Below are 15248 nucleotides of genomic sequence, written 5' to 3'. Positions count from 1 at the left end.
GCGCACCCTCTGCACAAGCCAAACACGGGCAGCGGTGTCGCAGTCCAAGAGCCGATGCTCTCGGTGCAGCATGGAAAACGTAGGGAGACCCCCCTGTGTATTCCCTGATAAAAACGTCACACACATTTTATAGTTCCGGCAAAGCTTTAAGGACCAGAAAATTAAGAGTTTTATAATTTAAAAACATAATTGGAAACAGCCCCAAAGGTCTACTGTCCAGTGAACGGGCGAAACAGAACGTGGTCATGCCCACAATGGAATATTCTCCCGCCGTGAAGAGGAATAAAGTACTGACACCCGCGCACCGCGAAGACACTCTCAGGTGACACGCGGGGAACCAAGTCCCATTCCACCTGCAGGGAGTGTCCACAGGGGCCCACACTGGAGGCAGGAGGCAGGCCCGTAGGGGCCAGCAGCGCAGATGCGGAGAAGAGTGGCAGCCAGTGGGGACAGGCTTCCTGCGGGGGGGCGGGGACAGAGAGTTCTGGAACTGGGAAAGAGGTGGAGGTGGTGGTGCCCGAGGCCACTGGATGGTATGCTTTCAAATGGAGAACTTTACATTGTGTGTATTTAATGCCCACAGGGAACAAGGACCACCCTGTGCTCTGTGCTCGGGCCGGGCTTCCCCACCCGCTGTGGCGTGGAGCTCGCCCGCCGACCCGGTTATCGGCACTAACTCATCCTTCAGATCTTTAACCACAACACATAAAAATACAGTGGTAATTTGGGGCTCTGTGAGCTATATCTTGAAAAAATAAAGCTGTTGTGTTTTCGAGTGTTAGTGTTATACCAGGAGGGCTAAGCGTCTGAGCGTGGCTCGAGCCCAGTCCCCCTGCGGCCCCCGGAAGCACGCCTCCCTTGTGCCAGCCATCGCCAGGGGCGGCACTCTAGTCCCGAAGAGCCCGTGCAGCCTGTGCTCTGCTTCCCAGTCGTCAGGGGAGCCGGCAGACTGCCCGGAGGCGGGGACACCACGGAGGGCCCGAGCAGACAGCACCCACCGAAACCCCAAGGAGCGGGCGTGGGATGACAGAAGGTCACGGCACGCCCAGAGCTGCTCGCTCACTTGCGGCCACGGGCTCCCGAAAACCACCAAGTCCTACGCTCGGCCAGCAGATTATCTGTGGTTTGGGGCCACTGATCTCCTGTCCCCAGAAAACGCAGAAGCCCTACGTGCCCTCCAGGCGAAGGCAGTAAAAGGGAGGGTCGTCTCTGCAGGCTTCTTACTTTCCAGGGGCTCCAAAGGGTGACGCCAGGGTCACCCACTGGGTCACGGAGCAGATTCTGGGTGTCCAAATGGTCCCACGGCAGGCAGGGCGGCCTCCCACGCAGGGCAAGCACAGCTGAGCACAGGGACTGACCACAAAGCCCTCGTCCGTCTGTCTGTCCATCCACAGTATCCAGGGCCCCTCCTTCTCACTGGTGGCCTCGCTGCACACCAACAGGGGTGGGACCTGCTAACACCACCTCCCAGGGACCCCAGCCACGGATGGCTTGCGCCGTGGCCACAGCAGCGCAGGGATCAGGGCGGTGGATCAGGCTGCTGTGGGGGGAACGCGACAAGCCTCTGACCGGACAAAAGACCAAGGCTTTCTCACTTAGGCTTCCCAAGAAACCCACTCTGAGCAGACCATGGAGAGAAGGGACGTCCATCAGCAGGACCAGAGTCACGACCAGGGACCAGACGCATCAAGGGCATGAGGGCAAAAGAGGGAGAGGCTGGCCGGGGCCCCGGGTCGTGATGCCAGGCTCCGGGGCTCGCGGGTGCTCTATAAATAGCTGGTAACCTCTGCGGCCGGCCAAGCAGGAAGCATGGCCACGGCGGCCACGGCGGCCCCTGCCCACTGCCCTCCGGCCTCAGTTCCAGCCAGGCCGGGGTTTGAGCACTTTACCTGCCCCGCGCCCCTCCCTCGGGCACACGGGTGCTGCCCCCCGCCCCTCAGCCCTGCTGTGCAACAAGGCCCCCTCCCCACCCTCTCTGTAGACGCCCAGCTCCAGGCGCACTGTGTCTGTCCGCTAGCGGCCTGCGGCCCCAGGTCCCCGAGAGCGGGAACCCTCTGGGTCTGCTGCACCTCAGCACAGGGCTCAGCCCACGGCAGCTGCTCCCACAGACTGAAGGGAAGCAGGCACGGGGCCAGGCCGCACAGACACAGGTGGGGAGCACAGGGGGCAGGGAGGGGAGGGCCCGGCCTGGGACAAGGCCACACACCAGTCAGCACACTCGCTCTTCGACAGTTTGCAAACACTCGGCGGTGGATGCCTGCTGGTTAAGAAGCAATTAGAACACTTTCCTCTATGTGGGTCACACCATTCACTCATCTCTTTCTAGAGCAGGTCAGAAGCTACGAGCAAAAGCACACGCGCCATCCTGAATGGCAGTCACAGACCATGCTACACCTGAGCATTCCCACCAACAAATTCCCGAGCAGGCTTCTGGCTGCTCCCCCCAGGGAAGGGGGTCACTCCCTGCGCCCCAAGGAAGTGTCTTAAACTCCCTCTGGACACTAGACGGGAATGGAGTCACTTCCAGACCGCTGGGCTCTCTCAGACGAACCTCAAATGCAATATGTATGGAAACAATTAGGAAAACTCACCGGCATCGGCTGGCAAAGACACGGGCTCTCTTAACAGAACGACTTCTACAAACACTTCCACAAAAAGCACAACAGAATTCACCAAACTGAAGACACCACTCGGTGAAGCTGCGTATTTTCAAAAGAGTGCGAGACCCCTTACCAACAACCCAAAACGCCGACCCGGCACGCTGGGCCCCACTTCCTTCCACACCAAAGACGGGGAGCCCTGCTCCTGCCCACCCACACCTGCGCCCAGGAGCCGGCCTCCCCGCGAGCTAGAGGACACAGGCACAGCCCCGCGGCCGGCCAGGCCACACACTCGAGAACCCAGACTCCGATTCTAAGCCCCTCCTTGGAGGTGTTATTAGAACGTGTCTGTAAGGCTTGATGTAATGTAATTAGAGTGGAGTCTCTGCCGTTAGATAGTCACATGTAGTTAGTTCCAGAGGAAAGGGAACAGAATTTAGGAATCTCTTAATATAGCAATTCTCAAAGAGTGGTCCCAGGAATTCCGGGGGGGGGGGGGGCATCCCCATGAGCCTTTGAGGGGGTTTCCCAAGGTCAAAAGTATTTTTGGCATAACGTTATTATTATTTACCCTTTGTGTATACTGATGGGTCAACGGCTGGTGCCCCGCGCTACGTGGGGAAGCCACGCTCCCCGGCAATGCTCTGCAGGAAGCAGCAGAGCATTCATTTCACGAAACACTGACTCTTACGCCTGCTCACGTCTGTGTGGGGAAACAGGAAGCGCGCGTCTCCCGAAACGCAGCGGCTTCCTCGCCGTCTAGAGGAAAAGTACTGGTGTGAGTGTCAGGCCGCCTTTTCCAGGGTGCCCGGCCTTGGGTGGGGGACAGACACGCCCTCGACCCGGAGCCCCGCGGGCCCGCCACGCCAGGAGAAGAGCCGCCAGGACCTGCCGCAACGGTACAATTCAAGCTTTAACGCCAAGATTCGAATTGTGGGAAACGCACTCACCCCCATGAGCTTAACAAACACTTCCTTCTGGTAAGACGTGTGGCGACAGCCACGAATACGACATGTGGCCGTGTGCGGTGGTGAACCGGTACTGACCCACAACTGCTGTGCGACACCAGGAGTCATACCCCGCGAAGCACGGATTACCGCTGCACCGCATGGTTTCAGGTCCGCGCTGCAACCTGCTTTTAAGAAAGTGCTGTTGGTTGAGTTTGGGTGTGGTAGCGAAGAGGAACAGCCGCAAGGATCCGGAAAGGCTCCTCCCGGGGCCCCTGGGTGGTTCAGACTGTTGATCTCGATCTCGGCTCGGGTCATGATCTCACGGTCCTGAGATTCGAGCCCCACATTGGGCTCGGCACCGAGGATGGAGCCTGCTTGGGACTCTCTCTCTCCCTCCATCCTCCCCTGCTCATGCTCGCTCACTCTCTCAAAATAAACAAGCAAATACTTCTCCCTTTCAGCTACGTATCTGTGTGAGGCCAGGTTCTTTTCCTTACATTTCAACAAAAACCACACATCCTACAGACTCACCAAGGAAGCCAGCTGCCTGCATCAGGCCGAACGTTACGGAGATTTACAAAAAGTGTAGAACAGTATCACTCTTCTCACTATGTTTGTTTTTGTTTTTTAAAAAGTTACCTTTCATTAAAAAAAAAAAACCCACTGTATTAATACACATCTATTATGTGCCTTTACGATGCGTTATTTTGTGGGCTACTCGGGTTTCATCGCTAATACGATGAATGTTAATAGATAAAACCCACGAAACAAGGGGCTTTGGGGTCCTGGGTCATTTGAGACCTTACACAGGTGCTGATGCAGAAGCTGGCAGCCCCAGTCTGAGCCGATCGTTCTGTGGGCACGGACCATCAGCCGGACTATTTTCTCTGCTGCAGGTCTCTCTGGGAATCACGGCACCACCAGCAGCTACAGGGACCCACAGGGGACACGCAGGGGACCCACAGGAAACTCCAAGTCCTGGGGCTCCACAGGCGTTCATGGTCCGATGAGAAGAGCCACCCCGCAGGTTAGCTGGGAGAAGGCTGCCCCGCCCCGGGGCTCTGGGCAGCGCACCTGAGATGTGGACATGGGACGTGAGAAGGACAGACACCCCAGATGGTCCTCTCTGTCTAGGAAACTGCCACCAAAAAAAGAAATGGACACACATAAAACATCAGAACAAACACAGAGTCAATCATTAATAAGAGTGGAAATGGTCCACGCCTGTTCCAAAGTCAGTGAAACGATCCACGGTAGACCTCCGTGGATTAACTTAATTTACAAACATCTTTGGATGAACCCACTTCGCATTCTCCTCCAACAGAAAGAACCCAGAATGTGGAGGGAGGCCAGGACACACGGTCTGTACCAGCAGTAACTTCCGGAACCCCGGAACAGACGCTGGCACACTCTTCCAGTACTTTGTTTTGTTTTGTTTTCGGAGGTGGGGGAGGTTTTGGCAAATCATCAAATCACCTCCACGTTCATTCAGCTACTCCAGTTTAAACAACTATTTATCAAGCGCTCAACTCAAAGGCAGCAAACATCATTCACTTCAAAACACATAAAATTTCACCAGGGAAAAGATTTGAGCAAACAGCTACTCTCCACCACTTTCAGCGAGCAAACAGCCTTCTCGCCCCAACTGCTCAGCCGGCGGCTTACAGACCCCGTGGCGGCTGCTCACCGGCCCTGGGGGTTCGGTGGGGGAGACCCTACCAAGAGGAGGGAGGAGAGCATCTGCAGATTTTTGCAAATGCCAGTCTGCAATCTTAAAACAACAACGCACCACGGAATTTAGGTCCCCTTGTCCCCTGCACTAACGTGCCAAGTGCACACAGGGACAGCAACGACCCTGGCCCACCAGGGAGCCAATCGCAACACGGGCATGCACAACGACCTTACCGGCTAGGTGAAGGTCGGCACACACACTACGGTGCGCACCATGTAGCAGAGAGCCAGCGCACCCCCGCCACCGTCACCCGCTGGGCCCCTCCCACAACACAGGCGTTTTGTGCTGATGTAAAAAGACTTACGGGTCCAGAAGCCACACCTTCGTCCTGGTCAGCATCCTTCACAAAAGCACACGGAAATGGCCTCAGACGTGGGAAAGCGGCCGGGGCAGCTTCAGAAAATGCCTCAGATATTAACAAAGGGGTGGTTAATGGAAAGTCCCCCAAAGTGCCGAGAGTTCTGCTGGGCCAGCGTCACAAAGAATACCAGGGGGGATCACAGATCCATGGTTTTAAAAAAGAAAGGAGGGGCGCCTGGGCGGCTCAGGTCATGATGTCACGGTTCGCGGGTTCGAGCCCTGTGTTGGGCTCTGTGCTGACAGCTCGGAGACTGGAGCTGCTTCCGATTCTGTCTGTCTGTAGCTCTCTGCTCCTTCCCTGCTCACGCTGTCTCTCTCTCTCTCTCTCTCTCAAAAATAAATAAATGTTAAAAAAAAATTTTAATAAAAAAATAAGAAAGTGGAAGTAAAACCGAAACCAGTATTCATTGATTCAGAAAAACACTCTAAAAAAAATGTCAACTGATGCTCTTTAGTTTGTGCTCCTACAAAGGATTCTCTTAAAAGATCCTCTACATTTGCATAATTACAGCAAAGTGAAGAGCTACTCTCCTCGCGTTCAGCCTCAGGAGTGGGAGTGGACTCACTGATCTGCCCTGGGGCCTCCCAATATCCTGCAGACACCGACGGGGTGTCAAGGTCCTGGACCCTGCAGGCAGCTGCCCAGCTCCACAGTCGGGACTGCAGCTGAGGAAACTGAGGCACCTGCTGCTGTACTGACTAGGGTCATGGCAGCACTCAAGTTCAGGGACACCTGAGCTCAACCGACCTCCCCCCCTCCTCCTCCCCTCCCCCCAGCTGAAGTCACTTCCGGAGCCTTGGACTTCACAGGTGCAATTCTCCTTCCGTTTTCATCACAAACACCTGCGGCCATCCATGTGGGTCCCTTCCACGCACCTAGTCATCCCTCCCGTGCACTTCCCTGCTGTCTCCTAAGTCCTATAATCATGCTGTAAACAGCACTTGTGGCTTTAAGGCTGAAGGTACTGATTTGCCAAACTCGAGCATTTAAAACAAACAAGAACAGAAATCAAGTGGATGGTGACAGGGCACCATGTGGGATTCGGGTCCAGATGCGCAGGAGCAGCCGACCAGGGGTCAGCGGCCACCCGCTGTCTGTACCTGCTCTGTCCCTGAGCCCACAAGGTGGCCGCTCTGGTGCCACACTGACCTCAGTGGTGTCTGCCCGGCACACAGCACAGCCTACATGACACTGAAACATCACGTGAGCAGCAGCTGAAGCCAAAGCCCCACAATCAACAGCAGATATTTTAGGGAAGAGTAAAAAGACACCACACGAGGTGGGAAAGAGTTTCTGCAGACTGCAGCACGTGGGAGGTCACGGAGAGAAGTTCTAACATGTGCAGAGCGGGTTCTGGGTTTTTGTTTTGCTCTTAAAATCCAGACAAGCCTCCTACAAGTGTCCGTGTGCAAATTCACTTTGCTACGTGCAGAGATGTCCCACTTCCGCCCGTCACAGACCCCGTCCACACCGAGGTCTGTTTCCAATTAAGACACACTATTGAGTTACGGCGCTAACGTGTCTGCTTTATTTCTTCTGGGGCTTTGTTTAGAAAACAACTCTGACAGCGTCCAAGCAAACAACTCGGACCAAGTACGGGAAACAGTCACTTAGAAGAATCAGGAAAATCTGTTCCTGCTCAAAGAAGGGTGTTTTACGAGAAACACGTGCCTCACTCGTCTGTATGTCTGTATGGCTTTGCAGTCTCAAAACTGAAGTATCTCAGCCGGTAGACGTGCCTTCCAGGAGTGTGGTGGAAAATTCCGTGGACAGACAGCCCTGCTGTCCTTCAGGACTCCGTGGGAGATCTTTGGGGGACTATATGGCGTTTGCACTGCGGCACCCACGCCCTCGCATGGGCACCCTGGAGCCCAGAACCCCATCATCCAGGCCGGAGAGAAGGCTCCCCAAGGATCCATAGCACCGCCACAGCAGCACCCTGCTTTGAGCAGCCCTCCCTGGCCACAGACTATGGGCCACGCTGCACAAGCTTACCTCGAAGCCTAATTTTCAAATTCCCTGAGAAGAGCATGCCCCCCAAAGGAGTCTGAGCAACGTTTCTTCTACCAGCTAAAAGAATCGCTATTATAATAAGTAACATGCACTGAGCACATCCTAGGCACCAGGAGGCGCTTTCCGGGTAGTAACTCATTTTACTTACTTTCTCCATAACGATTTAATTATGATAATTAGAATAATTATGTTACATAACAATCATGACAATAATTAAGACGAATAGGTATATCAACAGGCCTATGCTATAACTAAACGTACCTATATGTTACATATAAAATATACTATGTTAATTATCCTGATAACTCTAGAATAATTTTATATTAATCTTAACAGCAAAACTGAGGCTGTCATTTTGCATTATCCTCATTTCACAGATGAGGAACCAGGCACCGAGAACTAATGTGATGAGAGGCCAGGTTGTGAACCCAGGGACCCAGCCCCAGAACCCCCCAAAATCATCGTCCTCTCTCCTCTCAGCCTTGGGGTGCAGGCAGCCACCCTGGGGGTACCCAGCAGGTATCCTGGAGCCCGTCCCCTTAGGAATGAGGTCAGCTTAGGGCAGGGGGCTTCTCTGATTAATCCCCTAGGGAAGACATGCTTAGGCGTTAACTGTTTATATCTCAGCCCTGTGTGGTTTTATGAAGTTTATCCCCCCACCCTACACGCACACCCACACCACACGCGCACACCCACACACACCCCACAGGTGTGCACACACACCCCCCCCTGCCTCCACCAGACAGATAGTGATGACCTGTTCTCAGCTATGAGCTGGGCAGTCCGGCCCCAAAGCACCCCCTCAATACTTGGTTAGGGACAGAAAAGATGCTCTGAAGGGAAGCAGGGCGTGTTAGGGGGATAATGGCACCAGCAGGTGACGGGGGGGGGGGGGAGGCCCTCACTGCAGGCAAGGGCAGCAGCCAGTTTATAAAGCCACCGAGTCCCCACAGGGTGCCTGGCTGTCCACGCGCGCCCCACCACGCGAGGCCACGGCGTGGGGCGGGGGGAGGGCACAGGAGCCAGGAGTCAGGCCACGGTGCCCGAGTTCACGGCCTGGGTCTTGTACACGTTGTACACGTTGGCCGCGCCCCCGGGTGGACAGCACCGTAAATGCCCAAGGTCCCGGGGGACAGAGCAACTTCGGTTCTCCGTGTGGGTTAACGACCACGTACAAACGCACACACAGGGCAGAGGAGGAAGGAAAAGGGCGACTCCAGTGACACCGGCGGGTAAAGGTCACCAGGAGGTGACCTGCCTACTTTGTGGGATGCCTGGGGTACCCCCGTACCCCCCCCCCCGTTACGCTGGAAGCGCACTGTTATGAAGGTAACAAACGAGGCTGAGAAGGTGAAAAAAAGGGAAAAAAAGGTCCGGAAACATACATATTAACTATTTCTCCCAAGGGTTATTATGGGTGACTTTTTTCTCCTTTTATTTCAGTATCTTCTAAATTCTTTGAAATAGGATGTATTCTTTTGACTGTGAAGAGAAGAACAATTTTTTAAAAACTAGGATCAGGAGCCAATGCTGCCTGCGGTGGGCGCCTGCAGGGCCAGAGGATTCGCCTGGAGACCCGCGGTGCACCCGGGAGGGGTCTGCACCGGGGGAGGGGTCCGCACCGGGGGAGGGGTCCGCACCGGGGGAGGGGTCACCACCGGGGAGGGGTCACCACCGGGGAGGGGTCCGGGCTCCTGCTCGCTGAGATAAGCCCCCCCCCCCCCAAGCTGTTTATCAGTTTCAGTTTCCGCAGGGAAGGGCTGCAGGGGTGGGGCGGGAGGGGCACAAGGGGAGGCTGCGGGGAGGGGCTGAGGGAGGGAGGGGAAGGAGGGGCGAGGGGGAGGGGCCGCGCGGGCCCCACCTGACGTCTAGTGTGTGTATGTAGCAAGCCCGGTGTTGTTGGCAACTGTTACCAAGTCCTATTCCGGCTGCGATGCTCACACTGTAGCAACCCCACCGTCTACGTGAGCAAGCCTGGAACTACGCGGTGCGGTGCGGGCAGACGCTGGGGCTCTGGCTCTCCACGACTTGTTTCCGGTTTTAACTGCGGCTCTAAGAACTATGTCATTCTCCACCGCGGACCACTCACCACCCTAGAAGCGAGGACCCGAGACCTCAAACGGTAGCGCCCGCCTGCACAGGTGGGGTCCCAAAGGCGCGTGCACACAGTAACGGCGAGGGAGCAGAGGGGAGGGGAGCCGAGGAGGGGCTTTGCACCACCAGGCTCTGACAGTGCGTTATCTGGCTGAACACAAAACGAGGCCCACGCACACCCATCGGTTCTCTGGTTGGTGCATTCGTCCCTCCCGTGGGTCCCGGTTAGCAGTTCTGCAGCCGCTCTCTGTGTGGAAGGTCTGAACAGGCTTCTCACTCTCTGGAAGAGAAGTTATAAATAAGGAAAGAGGAAGCCGAGAGAACCTGATGGTATTGGACTAGAACCAGAAATATCAGCAGGAGCTCACGGTTTTTCATGTAGACATACAGAAGGACAGATAAATATAGATGTGCATGCATGTGTGTGTGAGAACAAACACGCAGACTTCCTAGCCGCGTCTGCCGCAGGGACACCCCAGGCCCGGCTCCTCCTCTCCAGTAAAAAGGACTGAGGCAGCAACACGCAAGGTGAGCGAGCCTGTAGGTCAGAAGGGAAACAGTAAATGGGGGGGGGGGGGGGGGGCACTGAAAGGACCCAGGCACCCACCTTGAAAGGGCTCCACGTCAGGGTCACAGATCGCACAAAGTGCAAGAGAGGTGACAACGTGCCACGTGGCCCCTAGGCTGGGTGAGGTCCCGAAATGGACACGGCACGTCCGGACATGAGACGTTACTGACTAACCGCCAAACCTGAGTGAGATCTGCAGCGTAGGCAGCGGTGCTGGTCAGTGTGACTTTCCGTCCTGTGACTACAGAAGCCGCCACTACGGGGGAGACGGTAGGGGACTCCGTACGGCTTTGGCCACTTCCCTCTACGTCTCAGATTATTCCAAAACAAATGGGTAAAAGATTAAGTACGGAGGCGATGAAAGGAAGGGTCAAATAACGGAGGGTGGGGAGCGGGGGAGCCGGAGCCGACCTGGCTGGACTGAACCGTGGGCGCGGTGGCGGGCACCCGGGGGCTCCCTGGATTTTCTCCTCTACTCCTGCGTACGGATGAATTTTTCACTCAGGGTCCTTCAAAACTTCGTAGAGTTTGCAAACAACGTGAGTCTGCTGCCTCCCAGGAGCACCCTCCATCACGGCGCAGCCGAGCCAAACCGGAGTCGGCCACCTCGGGCGCACAGTCCCCACCTCCACTCTGGCTCCGTCCTCTGTCCTCAGCGCCTCCCCAGCGGGCCGTGTCTGTCTTAGAGGCGCACACAGGGCGCGTGTGCGGTCTCTCACTTGCTCCTGGCGTTGCGGACTGGGACGACCGTGCCCGGGGCTGCCTCTGCCGCTGAGCCCGTCCGGCTCCATCCCAGGCCCCCGACGCGCCATGCTCCCTGTGGTCCTCCCTCCCTGCTGCACCCCACCTGCACTAAACACCTGCCATCTTCCACGGATTTGTCGGTGACCGTTCGATTCACGTCCGTGTTCATGACTCCGGGAGCCCACAGGGCAGGAATGAACTGAGTCTCACACTCACACTCTGTCTCTCAAAAATAAACATTAAAAAATAATAATACTTAAAAATAAATCCTGGCATGGAAAACAATGGATGTATCTTACAGCTCTTAAGATCTGGGCAAAACGCGCTTAAACCTAGTACTTGTCTGCGCTCTGGAAAATGATGAAGGACGCCAGAATGGCTTATTACGTGGAGAAGTTCATTTTCTAAGAGGCAGAGATGACAGTACACGAGTGTTGGTGATGACGTGGAGAAAGCGGAACCCCGTCCGCTGGCGTGGACGTACGGTGGTGGGAGCGTCCCCTCAAACAGGGAGCGCAACCCAGCGATTCCGCTCCCAGGCCTGCGTCCGCATGCCACCTTGTTCAGGAATGTTCCTGGCAGCAGCATTCATAACAGTCGAAAGGCAGAAACAACCCAAATCTCCACCAATAGATGAACAAATAAACAAACGGCGACACATCCATACGACTGAGCCCTCGAGCCGCGGGAAGGAAGCGGTGCCGACACGCGCTGCACGAACCTCGAAAACACCGTGCTCGGTCCAAACAGTGGGGCATAAAAGGCCCTGTAGTGGAGGATTCCATCTATACGAAAGATCCAGATTAGGCAACTCATCGAGACAGACTGCAGGATGGCGTGGCGGGGTAGGGCAGCGGTGCAGGGCTGACGGGTACAGGGCCAGCCTTCGGGGCGATGAAAATGTTTCTCGAACTTGTGAGAGGTCATGGGCACGTGGCCGATGAACGTACTTAAATGCCACACAACTGTTTGCTTTAAAATATCTGGTGATGGGACGCCTGGCGGGCTCGGCCGATTAAGTGTCCCACTCGTGATTTGGGCTCAGGTCGTGATCTCACAGTTGTGACACGGGAGCCCAGCAATGGCTTCAAGCTGGGCGGGGAGCCTGCTCGGGATTCTCTCTCTCCCCTCCCCTGCACGCACATGCTTTCTCTCTATCAACAAATAAGATCTTCAAGAAAAAAATACAAAATAAAATCCCTTGTGTTACGTGAATTTCACCTCAATTTATAAAAAGACTATGGCATTTTGAAAGAATTTCCTGTCTTTGCAAAATCTAGTATTTTTCTTCTCCCTTTGTTAACGATGCAGACACGCCTGGAAAAGTCCACACACACGCAGGACCGCCGGCGGCTGAGAGCGCTGCAGGGCTCCCAAGGGTGCCCGATGCAAAGTGCAGCCAGGGAGGCCAGAGTTGCCCAGGTCGAGGCCAACGATACAGCCTCAGGCTGAGAACGATCCGCCCAAATGATGACTTTGCGAGATTCATTCCACAACGTGCACTGAAAAGTACCTTATTTCAATAAAAACACGCAAAAATAAAATACAAACCACGCTTCAAATAAACGTTTACTGGAATGACACTGGGTCCCACGGAAAGCTTACTAGAGCACGTCTTACAAACTATGACTTGTACTTCAACCTCAAGGTACCTGTGGGGATGGCACCCCCCACCACGGTCCCCAGGGCCCCGCCCTTGACACCCCAAGGCAGCAGGCTCCACCCCTTTCTCAGCACACCGCTCCAGGCAGCTGGTCAATGGTCATCCAAGGGAGAGGACTTTCTGATGGAATGAAATTTAAATCCCTCTCAGGGCACCTGGGGGGGCTCCGTCGGTTAAGGGTCCAACTTCGGCTCAGGTCATGATCTCACGGTTCGTGGGTTCGAGCCCCGCATCGGGCTCTGTGCTGCCAGCTCAGAGCCTGGAGCCTGTTTCAGATTCTGTGTCTCCCTCTCTCTCTAACCCTCCCCTGCTCACGCTGTCTCTCTCAGAAATAAATAAAACATTAAAAAAAATTTTTTTAAAGAAATTTAAATCCTTCTAAAAGTCAACCTAGCGCTTTGCTAAAGACCAAAAAAAAAAAAATAAAAACAACAATGTCACACAGAACACCCACAGCTTTGCGACCAAATTTCCTACCATCTTTTCCATTTACTTCAGAGCATTTATCTTTCAGAGAATTTTCACCCAAGACATCCATTTTTTCCCTTAACTCACCTCTCGAATTCCACGACTGAAAGGCTCACGGGCTGAGTGCCCTGCTCAGCCCCAGGTCACGTTCTGGCTCTCGCCCAGTGCGTGGAGCACTGACATGGTTAATGCAGGGCAGGTCCAGGGCCGCCCCATCGCACACAGGAGGGCACGGAATGCTCCCTGGCTCCACAGCCCAGCGGGGCCGGGGTCGGATTCCCACACCCAGGAAGCTTCTAGCTGGGCACTGAGGGCCCTACACTGGCCACCCCCAGGCCTGTCTCCCCCGGGCACGGCTTTGGACAAGACCGATGGAAGCAAAGAGGGAGGCAGTCGGCCCCCCTCGCTCCATCTGCACGGGCGACATCGACAGTCAGGCTAAGTGGGACCAAGCCGGGAGGCACGCACTGCACCCACCGACGCCCAGAATGGCGGTAACTCATGGGCGGGGAGCTGGGAGGTGACGGGGTGGGAAAACTTCTCGCCATCCGCCCTTTGACGGGTTATGGCTTTACTCTGCCCGTGGATGTGCATTACCTGTGTAAGGAAATCACTTCCTAAGCGGCCCCCACGGTCCTCTTCCCTTCAGCTGCTCAACATCCGTCATCCCTGATGCACGGAGCCACGCTCCCCTCCAAGCAGAGGCGCGAGAGACCACTTCCACGGAGAACCGCAGGATCACGACGGCTCGGGAGCGCCACCAGCGGAAAAGGCACCGAGGGGGGCTGGGCACGGGGCTTTTCAAAAAGGTACGCAAGTTTCAAGTCACTAGATTAAAGCAGTAGACAACTAAATGCAACAAACACTTAGTAAGAAAGAAAACACCATGGGTGGACACGGGTAACAGACCAAAGATGACCAAGGTGATTCAGGGCAGCGAGAAAGAGTTCACAACCGACGGAGACAGACAGACCCGCGGGCAGAACGCACCAGGAGCCATAAATGTGCAAAGGGAAGGCTACGGACATTTTCCCTCCTGGATTTCCTAGAACTGCCTCAAATGTAGCCCGTCTATAAAACAGAAAATTCACCCCCGCCGCTCCTTCCTTACCCCCAGTCATTAGTGCTCCCCGCCCCTACGCCCCTACGCGCCGGCGTCCATCCACGCCCTCTGCTCTGCTCCGCCACCAGCAAAACCTTAGCACCGCCCACCCCCACTGTAGGTGGATGGAGGGTCCCACCTGGCCTGTCACACCTGCTAAACGGGGCCGCTGTGACCCGGAGAGCAGAGCAGCCCCTCCCGCGCCCACAGCAACCATGGCCTCCGGGCCCCGGCGTCCCACCGCGCGCGGACGCTACCCGGACCTGTGTCCTCTCAACGGTCGGTCGTCTGGCCTTCAGGCTGCTCCCTGGCGGGCCTCTGCCTTCGAGACACACTCGTAACCAAACAGGTAACCAGGAAAGTTTTTATTGTCGTACAAAGCCTAACGGATTAAGGGAGCCTCATGATCGACACCCCGAGGCAACACTGCTAAGCTAGGCAGACCGGCCTCCTGAGTCAGAGCCCGCGCCAGCCGAGAGGCGTGAGCGCCCCAAAGTCCTCACACCCGACAAGAACAAGCATCAGATCAACCACTAAGCTGTAGGAAGTCCACACAGGACGCAGGAACACGCTGGGCGGCACCACGATGTCACCAGCCCAATCCAGCCCCCGGGAGCCCCCGGGACACAAACCAGCGAGGAGGCGGGGAGAGCGCCAGGGGCGAAGACACAGGGTTCTCTGGGGGGACGAGCATCCAGGGGCAGTAGGAGGGGCCGCGCACAACTCTAGATGTACCGTTTCACTTTCAACGGCAAACTGCATGGTACACGAGTTTCACATCAGTAAAGCTTTTTTTTTTAAGTTTATTCATTTGTGTTGAGAGACAGCGAGCGCATGCCGGCTCCCAAGCAGGCTCCACACTGTCAGCTGGGAGCCCAACACGGGGCTCGATCCCACGAGCCGTGAGATCATGACTTGAGCTGAGGTCGGACGCTTAACTGACTGAGCCCCCC

The 15248-nt window shown here is 55.7% G+C and overlaps 1 protein-coding gene across 3 annotated transcripts in view; it reads right to left on the bottom strand.

Annotated features, from left to right (window-relative positions):
• The window catches only part of AGO2 (argonaute RISC catalytic component 2), a 100584-nt gene that overhangs the window by 76115 nt on the left and 9221 nt on the right, over positions 1–15248 (bottom strand). The window lies entirely within an intron of this gene.

Source organism: Hyaena hyaena, unplaced genomic scaffold (assembly GCF_003009895.1).
Source record: "Hyaena hyaena isolate Hyena2069 unplaced genomic scaffold, ASM300989v1 scaffold_69, whole genome shotgun sequence".
Taxonomy (NCBI): Eukaryota; Metazoa; Chordata; class Mammalia; order Carnivora; family Hyaenidae; genus Hyaena; species Hyaena hyaena.
This window is presented reverse-complemented; position numbering and strand designations above follow the sequence as displayed.